Genomic DNA, 13,065 nt, shown 5'->3' on the forward strand with positions numbered 1-13,065 from the left:
CAGCCAAGCTTGGGGTGAGGATTCGTAGGGGGGTTGTCTATGGCATTAAATGGCCTTCCTCGGGATCTTCACCCCCAACTCCGAGCTCCAAAGGCCACCAAAACCAGATCTAGAAGGCAGCCAAACAGATTTTGGAAGAAGCTGTCTACTCACAGTTTGGGCAGCCAAGTCCCATAGATTTAGGAGGCCAGCTAGGGCCCTCGTGGTGTATAAATGTTAAGGCCTCAACCTTCGTGAGGGACTTTTGAAAACTCTTGCATACTTTGCACTACAATGCTGCTAGCTTCATTTTGTTCTCTTGTAGCCATTTTTGGCATAACTTTTGACTTATGATCATATTTTGATAATGAGAAGTAGTCTGATTTTATACCAACTCTGAGTTTTCTATAGGAGCCATAGCTCTCGGGGTTGGGCCCAAACTGAGAGCCTGGGGCTTCCTTCTTTGTACTGTTACCTTTTCTTTGTGCATCGTGATTTTCCTTTTATGCATTTGAAACGTGTTTCTGTTAAGCAGATTTAGTTGTGTTGGTTAAATAGGTCACTAGTTATGAATAGAATTGCTTCAGATGTTTAGAATAGATTGGTAGGATAATAACGGATAAAGCTCCAAGAAAAGGGTCGGCAACACTCCCAGTTTCACCTCATCTTTATTGGATCAGGGGCTGGAATTGCAGAAACAGTGCTGCCCCAACAAAAACACTAGTTTGCTTGATCATGCAATCCTTGGTGTAATGTTTTAATTTGTAGAAGTTAGTTATGCGTTCAGACCTCTGAAATGTTTCTTTTCTTAAGTGATGTACATGGTTCTCTTTACAAATAAAGTTGCTGTTCATTTGTTTCATTGACAGTTAGACTAGATTAGCTAAGACTTTGATTGTGTGCATGACTTTGTTGATTCGGTTAAATGTACACCGTGCAGGGCATCTCTACCACTCTCTCATCCGCCTAAGCTTCGTCTAGGCCAGCTGCTCCATCTCCTAGTTAGGTTCCTCGTCTCACAACTGTCCTTTTTCCCACATAACCCTACCTTCTTGCTCCTCCATTGTCTTAGCCTTCTTTAAGCCAAGTCAACTTTCTACACCCTCTCACCACTCCATCCACCAGTCCCTGGGTCACACCAGGCCCCTATCCTACCTCCCTATCCATTCATGCATCTTCCCTCACTCACCCATCCTCTAAGATCCACTTTTTAAACATCCTGTAGAAATTTCTGAACATCTTGTAGAAATCTCTGAACATCTTGTAAAACCCTTGCAGACTTCCTGTAGAAGCTCAGAAATGAGGTTTCTTGATAGCCAAACTTTTTGAAACTCTCCGGAAGACTGTTAGGGACTCCTTAGACCCTCTTTGAACCTTCCCAACCTTTTCCAAGCATTTCTCCTCCTTGATCCACCCCTGCACAGTAAAAAGCCAGTTAAAAGCACATGCATGATAATTCTGATAACCTATTCAAAAACACAAAAAGATGTTTTCTTCAGATAGAGATAGTCTAGACACATGTATTTTACCTTCATAGAAGTAATGGCATCTCTTTTAGTAGTTTGCATTCTCTCCTCTGCATCAGTAGGACTAGCTGGTAGAATTAGGGTTTGCACGGGTTTGCATTTTCTTTTAGTTTTTCAATCTCTTTTCGCAAATAGATTAGCTTCCTTCGAGTTAGCTTTCATCCATCAATTAAAAAGCTTCTTCTAAGAGCTCATAGAAGTTGGCTTAAGCTCCTAACGGACTTGTGCCAGCTGACCAAGTGACAGCTGCGGCAAGAGCTAGTACTTGTGCATACAGCACCGTCGCTTCCAAGTTTGTTACAAACTACCGGGTTGATAAAAGTAAAGACGGGAGTCCCAGGAGTTGCAGCATTATTGCTGCAATACTGGAGCCCACCATCTTTTTGGCGCCGTTGCCAGGGAAGCGTCAGAGTATTGGTGATTGTTGCTTTTCTTCTATTTTCCTACTCTCACCTTCTGCTAAATAGTTTATTTCATTTCCATTCTGCAATTTCATTTCCGCAAAAGTAAAGTAGATCTTTCTTGCTTTCATAGATTAGCATTTCAATTCCGCAATTTCAATTCAGCAAGCGTAGATTAGCGTTTCAATTCAGCAAGCGTAGATTAGCATTTCATTCCTGCAATTTCGTTTGAGAAAAATAGATTAGTCCTTTCATGCTTTCATTTCAATTTCGCATTTCCATTTCAGCAAGATAGATTAGTTGCAGTTCAATCTATTTTAGTTTTGTAGGTACCAGAAGAACAAAAATCAAAAGTCTTTCCATTTCATGCCTCATAGGAACAGAGATAAAACCGGCAAATTCTTACCCAACACCCCCACCAATTCACTGAGTCACCCTTCTCTCTTCTTTGGTGACAGTGATCCAGAACAACCTATAGGTGAGCCTCCTGAGATATGCAAAAATCCTATAACAGAAGAAGAGTTAGAGAACACTCCATCTGAAGCCATGGCTGAAAACCGAAACGGTAGAAGAGAAGATGAGAGAATAAAAGGTGCCTTTCCCATCCGAGAGACCAATGGAGACATGAAAATGAAAAACATAAGCCCCTCCACTTTACCTCACTTCCATGGATTGACTACTGAAGACCTAGATACCTTCCTGTTTGAGTTTGCTGTTCTTTGTCGAACCTATGACTATACAGAAGATGAGGAAAAAGTCGAAACTCTTTCCCTCTACCCTCAAGGATGCAGCATTACGCTGGTTCATGGGGTTACCTGGAAACAGTATCACCACTTGGGCTCAGATGCAGCAAGCTTTCAATACCAAATACCGGGACTACTGTAGGTCTAAGGAAGCCAAGGGAGAAATCTTTCGGATGACCATGGGAAACGATGAGTCTTTAGAAGATTTCGAGGAAAGGTTCCAGCTTAGCTATAAACGGGCCAGGTGCACGCTTGAACCCGAATCTCTAAAGCTGGTCCTGCTCCGAGGAGTCCCTGAAGATATTCTAGATACCCTTCACATGCTAGCTGGAGGAGATATTTACCAACTACCTTATGAGGATATAAAGACTGTGTTTAGAAACCACTCTAGGGTAGCCCGGAAAAGAGATAGGGGAAACCCACTTTCAGCTAGTACTACTTTCTCCAAGCATGAGTTTTCTAATCAGCTGGAGGACCTCAAAAGTGAGGTGAGACAGACCATTGCCATGCAACTAGATACCTTCCGAATCCAGCAGAAGAAAGAGGAAGCTGAGAGGGCTTTGGCCATCTTCTGTCCCAGGTGTACGAGGAAGCACCCTAAGAACGAGTGTCCATTACACTCAGTAGAGGTATGTTTCGTTTGTGAGAAGGACCACCCCACAAACCAATGCCCAACCTTACCTGGATTTAAGGCCATATACCAAGGGACTGAGGCACCCACCAAACCTCTCTACTTCCTCCACCAAAGGAGGCCGCATGGACCTAGACCTTACCAGCAGGGGATGCAAGGGACATCCCAAGCTTATTATAGCCCCAACCAATCTGCTCCTATGCCTTCTTGGGGTCCCCCCGCTCATCCTTCCTGGTCTGCACCCCCTCCATGGTTTTACCCACCTCAATACCATACTCAGCCCACTACTCATTCGTTTCACTCACATGTCCAGCCACAACCTCAGTGGAATGCAACTCAACCGGGGTGGAGGCCCCAGTACAACACTCCTCCCGCCATTTTGCCTCCACCCCCGGCTCAACCACAACCTTTACCTCCTGCTCCTCCAAGACAACCCCAAATGCCTGCTCAACCGAACCTGAACCCCAACAACCGACAGGCCTAGCAGGTCTATACTGGGGAAACAACATGCCCTACCTATGCTGTGGAAATCCAGGAGATCAACCTGCGATCCGGGAAGACTCTCCCGGATCGCCAACCTCCTCCCCCAAAGGACGAGGAAGATAAACAGGAAAGTGAACCCAAAGCCATTCCACCCTTTCCTGAGAGACTAACAGTAACCACACAACCCGACCCAGAAGAGAATGAGCTTCTGGGAGAACTCAAACAGTTGTGTGTGAGAATACCACTCCTCCAAGCCATCAAAGATGTACCGATATACAACAAATTGGTTAAGGAAAAGTGTTTCAGGCACTTAGGCAGGCGAAAAAGAGATGCCTCAACTATCAATGTCATAGGACAACTGTCTGATCTTATGTTGGGGCAAGTAATTTGTCCAAAGTATTTGGATCCTGGAAGTCCTGTAGTTGATGTCCACATTAATGGCACCATCATACCCCATACCTTGATTGACATAGGGGTTGCCATTAATGTGATGACCAGGGACACCATGCTCAAACTCAACCTTCAGGGTTCCTTAAGGAAGACCTCGACAGTCCTGCAGTTGGTAGATCGCTCCACCGTGACTCCCGAAGGGATTGTGGAGGATCTCTTGGTCTCTGTTGACTCTTGGGAGTATCCTGCGGACTTCTTGGTTCTTCAACTAAAGGAAAAGCTTATTGGATACCCCCTTATTTGGGAAGGCCTTAGTTAGCCACTGCGGATGCTTACATCAGCTGCCGAGCAGGAAACATGACCATAAAAAATGGTCCTATGTCCAAGCAGTTAGTCCTATACCCTCCTGCCCAACCTCTGCTAGAGCATGACTTACCACTCTGGTTGGAAGAAGGAGAAGAGGATGAGGTATACTCTGCACCCTTGTGCACCTTAGAAACCACCAGTGGAGGTCCTCAAACCGAGGATGATTTGATTGAGACCTTGATTCAGAATCCGCCTCCCAGTGCATTGTCCCTAGAGAAACTGGTGGAGGATACTCAAGCCAGCACCTTAGTGGACCTCTGTGTGACTGATCCAACCTCTCCCAGAGTTAAAAATGTGGAGTTTGGCCCCGAGAGAACGTTAAAGATCAGCTCCTCCCTATCTCCTTCCCAGGAAAAGGAGCTGTATAGCCTGCTGGCCAGTCATCTAGATGCTTTTTCTTGGAGCTATAAGGAGATGAAAGGAGTCCATCCTTCGGTCTGTACCCATCACATCTACATTAAAGAAGATTGTAAACCGGTCAGGCAACCTCAGAGGAGAATGAATCCAGCCCTTAAGGACATTATCAAAGAAGAATTTCAAAGATTGTTGGATGCAGGATTCATCTACCCCATCTCGAATAGCGAGTGGGTTTCCCCTTTGGTGTTGGTACCTAAGAAAAATGGGAAGTGGAGAATCTGTGTGGACTACAGAGAACTGAACAACGCCACCAAGAAAGGCCACTTCCCTCTGCCTTTCATAGATCAAGTGTTGTATGGACTGGCGGGAAAGAAGTTTTTCTCTTTCCTAGATGGGTTTAGTGGGTATAACCAGATCCAAATCAGCCCGGAGGACCAAGATAAGACCACCTTCACTTGTCTTTAGGGTACCTTTTCTTACCGAGTCCTTCCCTTTGGGCTATGCAACGCTCCTGCCACTTTCCAAAGAGTAGTATTGAGCATCTTTTCTGAGCTGGTCCATGGTTCGGTGGAAATCTATATGGATGACTTCACTCCTTATGGGTCCAACTTCCAGGAAGCATTGTCCAATCTGGGAAAATTTCTAACCAAGTGCATTGAGATGAACCTGTCCCTTAGTCCTGAAAAATGTGAATTCCTGATGACTGAAGGGACCGTGCTAGGACATACCATTTCTCGCCAAGGATTACAGGTGGATCCTAATAAAATTTCTCTCATCAAAAAGGTTCCACCTCCTCAGAAGGTAAGAGATGTTCAAAGTTTCTTAGGCTTAGCAGGATATTATAGAAGATTCATTAAAGACTTCAGTAAGCTAGCCTCGCCATTGTTTGGCCTCTTAGCAAAAGATGTTGAGTTCAAATGGACGGACGACTGTCAGAGGGCTCTGAATGAATTAAAGGATAAGTTGGTGTCCGCCCCGATCTTGAGAGGTCCAAACTGGGCCCTACCTTTCCACATCCACATTGATGCCTCGAACAAAGCCATAGGGGCAGCCTTAGGACAGGTTGAACAAAAACTCCCATATGCCATATACTTTGTCAGCAAAAACTTATCCAAGGCAGAAATGAATTATATTGTAACTGAGAAAGAGTTCTTGGCCGTGGTCCATGCCCTGAACAAGTTCTGACACTACATCACTTGCTATCAAACATTTGTACATACTGATCATGCTGCAATTAGATATTTAATGAATAAACCTGATGTGAATGCTCGTGTTATTAGATGGTTACTTTTGTTGCAGCAGTTTGATTTGACTATCGTTGATAAACCAGGTAAAGAAAATGTTGTTGCTGACTTCTTGTCTAGACTGGATTTACCTGCAAGTGAAGATGGAACAGTGGATGACCAGATGCCAGATGAACATTTGTTTGCTATCTCAGTACTCTCTCCATGGTTTGCTGACATAGCAAACTACCTGGTCTCAGCACAGTTCCCTCCACATCTATCCTCAAAAGAGAAGAGCATAATCGTGAGGAAAAGTGCCTCATTCACTTGGATCGGGGGTAACCTGTTCAAACTTGGTCCCGATCAGATCTTAAGGCGTTGTGTAAGGGAGGAGGAAGTCTTTGACATCCTCCTAACCTGTCATGATGGGCCTTGTGGAGGAAATTTTGTAGCCAAGAGGACTACCTTCAAAATTCTACAGGCAGGCTACTATTGGCCCACGCTTCATCAAGATGTCAAAAGATATATCAGCCAATGTGACCGATGCCAAAGGATGGGGAAGCCGACCCCAAGGGACGAGATGCCTCTCCAACCTCAAGTGACTCTTGAACCATTTGAGAAGTGGGGTATGGATTTTGTGGGTCCTATCAACCCTCCTTCAAGGCAAAGGTCTTACATCATTGTGTGCACAGACTATTTGACAAAGTGGGCGGAAACCAAGGCAATCAAAGCAGCAACAGAAGAGAAGGTGGCTGAGTTTTTAAGAGAAAACATCTTCTACAAATTTGGCTACCCAAGAGAGTTAGTCACCGATCAAGGAAGCCAGTTCACCTCCAACTTAATTGAAGACTTGCTCGCTCATCACAAGATCAAGCATAGGACTTCCACCCCATATCATCCTCAAGCAAATGGGCAGGTGGAGGTCACCTATAGAGCATTAGAAGGGATTTTGACTAAGGTGGTGAACAATAGCAGAAAGGTTTGGGCAGATCACCTAGTTGAGGCCACTTGGGCTTACAACACCACCTGGAAGACCACAACTGGCTTCACACCTTATGAGCTGGTCTATGGGAAGAAAGCTTTGCTGTCAATCGAGTTCGAGTACAACACATTGAGGATGGCAGCTCAGCTGGACCTAGACCTCAGCCATGCTCAACAAGAAAGGTTATTGCAGCTGAATGGGTTAGATGAACATCGAATGCAGGCCCTCCTTCACTCAGAAGTGGTTCAAATTTAGAGGAAGATATGGCACAAACGGCACCTCAATGACAAACAATTCCAGCTAGGAGATTGGGCGCTGCTGTATGATTCCAGACATAAGGATTTCAAGGGGAAGCTGAGGACAAGATGGCTAGGACCATATGCAGTGGAGAAGTGTAATGACAATGGTTCTGTCCTTATTCAGACCATTGATGAAGAAGCCATCCCCATGCTCGTCAATGGGCATTGACTAAAGATCTATAGGAAACCTCTTTCGAGGCAAGAGTTCATCAAAACTGTGGAAAAATCAGTGCTGGTCATAGAGAAGGGTTCTGCCTCTGTTTTGGGCATACCTTGAGCATCATAAAAAAAAAGAAAGAAAAAAAAGTAAAAAAAAAGAAAAATATCCTTGGGTGAAAACCTTTCTGAGGCACCCAAGGCAGATGGTTGGGGTGAAAACCTCATTGAGGCGCCCAAGGCAGATAGTAGGGGTGAAAACCTCATTGAGGCGCCCCTGCTGTCTCTTTAAAAAAAAAAAAGAGAGAGAAAAAGGAAAAAGAAAAAGAGAAAGAGGCAGAAACAGAAAAAACAGGCTTAATCTTTGGAAATTGTTGCAGGTTGCAGGGATTCAATGCAAAAAGGAGGCCTCTCAACTCAAGGACAAGGGTCCCTACCAAGCTACCAGGCAACCTCACAAACACTCCCTCCATGAACACTCATCTCTTCCAAGGTTTGGACGAAATCTGGTCATAGTTTAGCCTTCTACAGGAAGCTACAAGACTTTTTACAGGAAGTTCTGTATTTCTACAGGAAACATCCTGTAGAGCCTTTGGGCGGGCCAGGATCGATCATCACGAAGAATTTGAAGCTTGAAGTTCGTTGAGGAGGCATGCAACCACTCTTTTCTTCCATCCTCCACTTGTTTCACCTCCTTTCACCACCATTGCTGCCATACGGTCAAAATATACCTGCACAGTCATACCAGAACTTTGTTTTCTCAGATAAAGGAATTTCTTTGGGAAATAAACGCATGCAGAGGCTCGCATACCTTACATGTCAAGGCAATCTCAGGACCTTGCACCTGTGAACGTGACTCAATTATTTTGGCATGCACCCCAGGAGGAGAAATGACTACAAGATGTCCTACAGGAATCTTGTAGCAGTTGATCCGGCTAGAGCACATACCATGGAGACACCCGCAGCTCATGAAGCCAGTGCATGCAACATTCATCACCAGGAAACTGGGTCTCAAGGTCTCGTAACCAGCAGCAGCCAATGAAGAGGAGCTCCAGTGCCTGTGCACGAAGCGGTAGCAAGCGGATCCATCATTCCTCGTCCTGAAGCCTGAGAAAACTCACGTACACGGCCACACAGGTAAGTGCCTAACCTTATTTCGTCAAATTACATAAGCTATACTCTAAATGTGCATGACTGTGAGGATGAACGGATTGAACAAGTCGGGTAGCCATTCAACTGGCCACCACAACCAGTCCGACGGCCTCGTCGGATTTGAAAGGCTTTGGTTATGTCGAAAAGACAGGAAATGGACACGTGGGAAGCGTCCAGTCGGAGAGAAGCGGTAGTCTAACAGGAATGGCGGCGGTAAATGCAAAGGGTAGGATTCAGCGGTCAGGAATACATGCCGCGGAATGATAGCGGTGACGTTGGCCAACGGGTCAACGGGGACAACTCACCCCCGCGCCATGAATTCCGCAGCAATTCAAATCAGCCGGCTGAATCACTTATGATGCACTGCAGTCATTTATTCACAACCGTTTTGCAGCCAAGTACGCGTCCTCAATCCTCTGAAGGTTGTTAGCCCGAGTTCTCGGCCTGTTCCAACGTCCTGTTGCTGCACAGAAAGTCCAGAACTACTAAAGCGTTCCCCAGAATCCGTGCACGACTCCTACAGGAAGCTGCGCTACAGGAAGTGTTACACAGTAATTTGTCACCGTCCCTGTTACTCCTCTTGTCGTACTTTGGAGGACTCATCCCGGGAGTTATAAGAAGTGACAAAGTCTAAGAACACTTGCATTATGTTCCCTTGAGTATGTACTTCATGTTCCCTGAAGACACCTCCTACAGATTACCCCTGAAAAGTGCTCCTTTTCCATTGGCGCAAGTCCACAGTATCTTACCCGCGCCAATCATGGAGATCCTCAAAAGAGGGCGCGACCATTGGCGCTCTGTCTTAGAGCAGCAGTCGCGCCAACCAAGTTTGGTCATGCTTTTTGCCTTAATGCACGTCCGACTGTTGTTTCCTTCATTACATGGAGCTTTTTGAAGATAAAAAATCAGTCTTATGCCGAGCTCTATCCTATCTCCATCTTTAGTGGCTTTCGGGGAAAAGATGTTAATCCACAAAAGGTGTCCCGGTTCGTCGTATCCTCCTCCCTTCTTCATCTATATAAGCTTGTCCTTATGCATTTGACAAGCTAGTCGCTAGAGAGTGAGAGTCATTAGTCATGGAGTGCTAGATGTTGAGTTCTTGAGTTCTTGGAGGAATGCTAGTGAATGCTAGAGAGGTTATGCTGCAGGAGAGGAGATGCATTGCAAGACACATATAGTTACTCGCCAAGCCAGGAGAGGTTCAACGTCAGAACCATCGTTGTAACTTTTCCTGTTTATTATTAATTAATGAGCGACTGCTATTATAGTTCCAATCTCATTGTCTATTATGGTGATGTGTTGATTTATTTCCTTTCTGACTGAAATATAGTTGTGCCTTGGTAGATTTTATGTTGGTATCTGTCTCTTCCTTTGCATGTGCAGGTGTCCGTTTATGATCTGCTGGGGCGAGGGAGCGGGAATATCAACTCTGCTTCAACCATAGCATTGGATTCCAGGTTGGTCTGCTTAATTTACCTTTGGTGCATAACTAGGAACTTGCGTGGCAGCGTGGTTTGATTGTGGCTAGTTCTGTTTTAGGCTAGTGGGATCGCCTCTGTCCGCAGAGGGGATTTACCTGTCCAACAATTTGGCGACTCCACTGGGGAGAAGCTATTTGGAGTTTGTCTTGCATGTTAATTTTCTCTTGCTTGCTTGAGTGAATGAGTTTTCTGGGTCAGTTTTGAGATTATTCTTTACTGTTTGATCCATCTGAACACTGTCGGCCCGACCTTGGGTCGTTTTATTTACTTTTTAAGCCGGCAAACTTAGTTGGCGCGATTTTTTATCTGACAGTCGCGCCAATTGGCGCCATTGGCCAGTGTACAGCTCGCGCCAATGATCAATTAGCGCAGTTTTCTTCCTGACAGTCGCGCCAACCCTCTGAACTTGTTCATTTGCTTGTTTACCGCCTCTCAAGCTTGGGTTTGCTGTTTTGTTCAATCATCTGAATGTATCAGAGTCTTTTTTGACTCGTTTTGAGTCTTTTTCTGGCAAATTATTAATTTGATTTCCTTTGATCATTACTTGGAGGTTTGTCTCGATCTTTTCACAATTTTGCATCTTTTTGCTTTTGTTTTTGCAAAAAAATTTCCCCCTCATTCGCCGGGGGGGGCTAAATTGCGTATCAGTGTTAATCGCCTTTGAGTGTTTTTAGTTTATGATCTTTGGAACTCTCACCCGTTTTTCTTGGTTTGTACTTGATTGGTTCTTAGATTACATTAGAGCCATCGTGTGTTTGAGAATTCTCTTGCATAGATCACACTTGCATAATTAGAGTTCTCATTTTCAGGATATGAATGCAAAGTGTGCATAGATTACATTTGCATACTTTGGGTGTTTGCCAGTTTCTGTTTCGGTCTTCTCTTGATCCAGTCAACTTTTTGGATACTCTTTTGCATCTATTTGGTGGTTGAAGCTTGTTTTTGGGTTATTCGAGCACTTCACTTCTAGCTTGTTTGTATTTTGCTTGACTTCATTTGAACTTAGATCACATGGTTCATTGAAGGTCTGTGCGCTTTTCGTTGTTTTGACAGTTCATTTTGGTATTTCAGATTTGGTTCTCCTTACATTGAGTGATCTTTGTTTGTTTATGCTTGTTAATATCTCATGCAATTTGTTTAAATGCCTTATGCCATTTTAAAAAAGAGAAAAACAAAAGATCTTTTTGCATTCTATTAGTTAGCATTTGTTGTTATTTGTTGCTTTTAAAAAGAAAAAAGAAAAGAAAAGTTTTATTTCTTGTTATTAGCTGCATTAGGATCTTTGTTGTTTGCTTATTATCCATTTTGTTTGTTTGAAAATCTCAACTCTCCTGTAGTTAGAATTCATTGAACGAAATGATATAATTTTGGCATATAGTGTGCATTTAGTAAGTTTGAGATATCACATGCGGTAGGACCAAAAAACTGAAACTTAATTGAAGATCAACTGTAAAATAAACCAAATGAACCTAACAACGCATTGGAACATAACGCAAACATTCTAGAGGTCTAGGTTAGAGACGTGTTCCGGCGTCGTTAAACCTGGTAGCTTACTGTCGAGTGGTTAGGTGATTCCTCCACGGTGAAACGATAAGTGCCAATACGGACTGTGCTCCCACGTACCGTCGCGTATATATTGGGAGACCCCTATAGGAATAAAGCCTTTATCCATAGGAAGCCGTGTCGGCCGCCTTACGATTCGCAATGCAGTGAACACAGCATTCACGAAGATTGACCACCCGTACCCTAAAAAGTATTCTGTGGTTTTGCGAAAAGTTTGGCACACCCTCTACCTAGAATTCCAGAGCAGTCACTTTTGATCCTTTTCGGACTCCTTAAATGAAAAGGTGCCTGTGAGCGTCTTGTCACTTCGTGCTCATTAAATATTCGAAGGAGACTAGAGTCATCTTTTCGTCCTTTTCTCGACTCTTAAAACATGAAAAGGTCAAGTTGTGTCTCAGTGTCTTAAAATTTATTGGCCACAATAACATTTCCCAATTAGATTTTGTTTGCGTTAGCTTGAGTAGGATTCTTTCTCGCTCAAATGGCATCCTTCCCTGAGCCCACCGGCCAAGGTGGTCCTCCGGCTGGTCCGTTTCCTTCTGTCGGAAATGTCGGTGTCCAGTATATAGCAACTTTGTCTTTGCCTGGGTTCACCATCGGTTTACCCGTATGGGTGTTCTCAAACTCAGTGGTCTCGAGTGTGATAACTCCTGTTCCACCACCACCTCCTCCACCCGAGCAACGTCGTTTTGATTCCAAGGTGGATCCCTGTCCTTCTTCGCCTACTGCTACGTCCTCATCTTCTACTTCGCCTGGTGAAAGTTCCGCCAGTACCCAGGTGGCTAAGAAGAAGAAGAAGAAGACCAAAAAGAAGAAGTCTCCCAAAAGAAAGGTCCCATCTACCCCGAATATAACTGAAGTAAAGTCTCCTCCTGCTCCGCAGCGGAAGACTAAATTTCCTTGTAGATTATGCAAGGAAGACCATCTTCTTCGCGATTGTCCTGGCATCCCCAGGGTCTTAGAAGTATGGGCTCACGATCGGGACCGCCCTGCATCATCCTCTGGAGATCATGGTGATGCTACCCTATCAGCTGGAAATGTTAAGGGAAAAGGGAAGATTCGAATCCCCTGTAGACTTTGTGAAGGCAATCATCCCCTTCACCTTTGTCCATTCATGGATAGAGCCTCTATTGTATTGGAAAGTCTTACAGCTCCCTCAACTCAACTTCCTGCTGGTTATCGACGTCTCTCTGCAATTGCAGAACGTTCCCCTGCTGACCAAGAAATCAAGCCTGATTCCTCTTTGGTCCAGCTTTCTCTTCCCGAACCTGGCTGTGCTCAGCCTGTTCCAGACCAGTACCTGGTCGGAAAGAGTGTTGCTCAGCCTGTTCCA

This window comes from Pinus tabuliformis, chromosome 5_1 (genome assembly GCF_031772625.1).
Source record: "Pinus tabuliformis cultivar Carrire ecotype Pingquan chromosome 5_1, CPIR1, whole genome shotgun sequence".
NCBI classification, from domain to species: Eukaryota; Viridiplantae; Streptophyta; class Pinopsida; order Pinales; family Pinaceae; genus Pinus; species Pinus tabuliformis.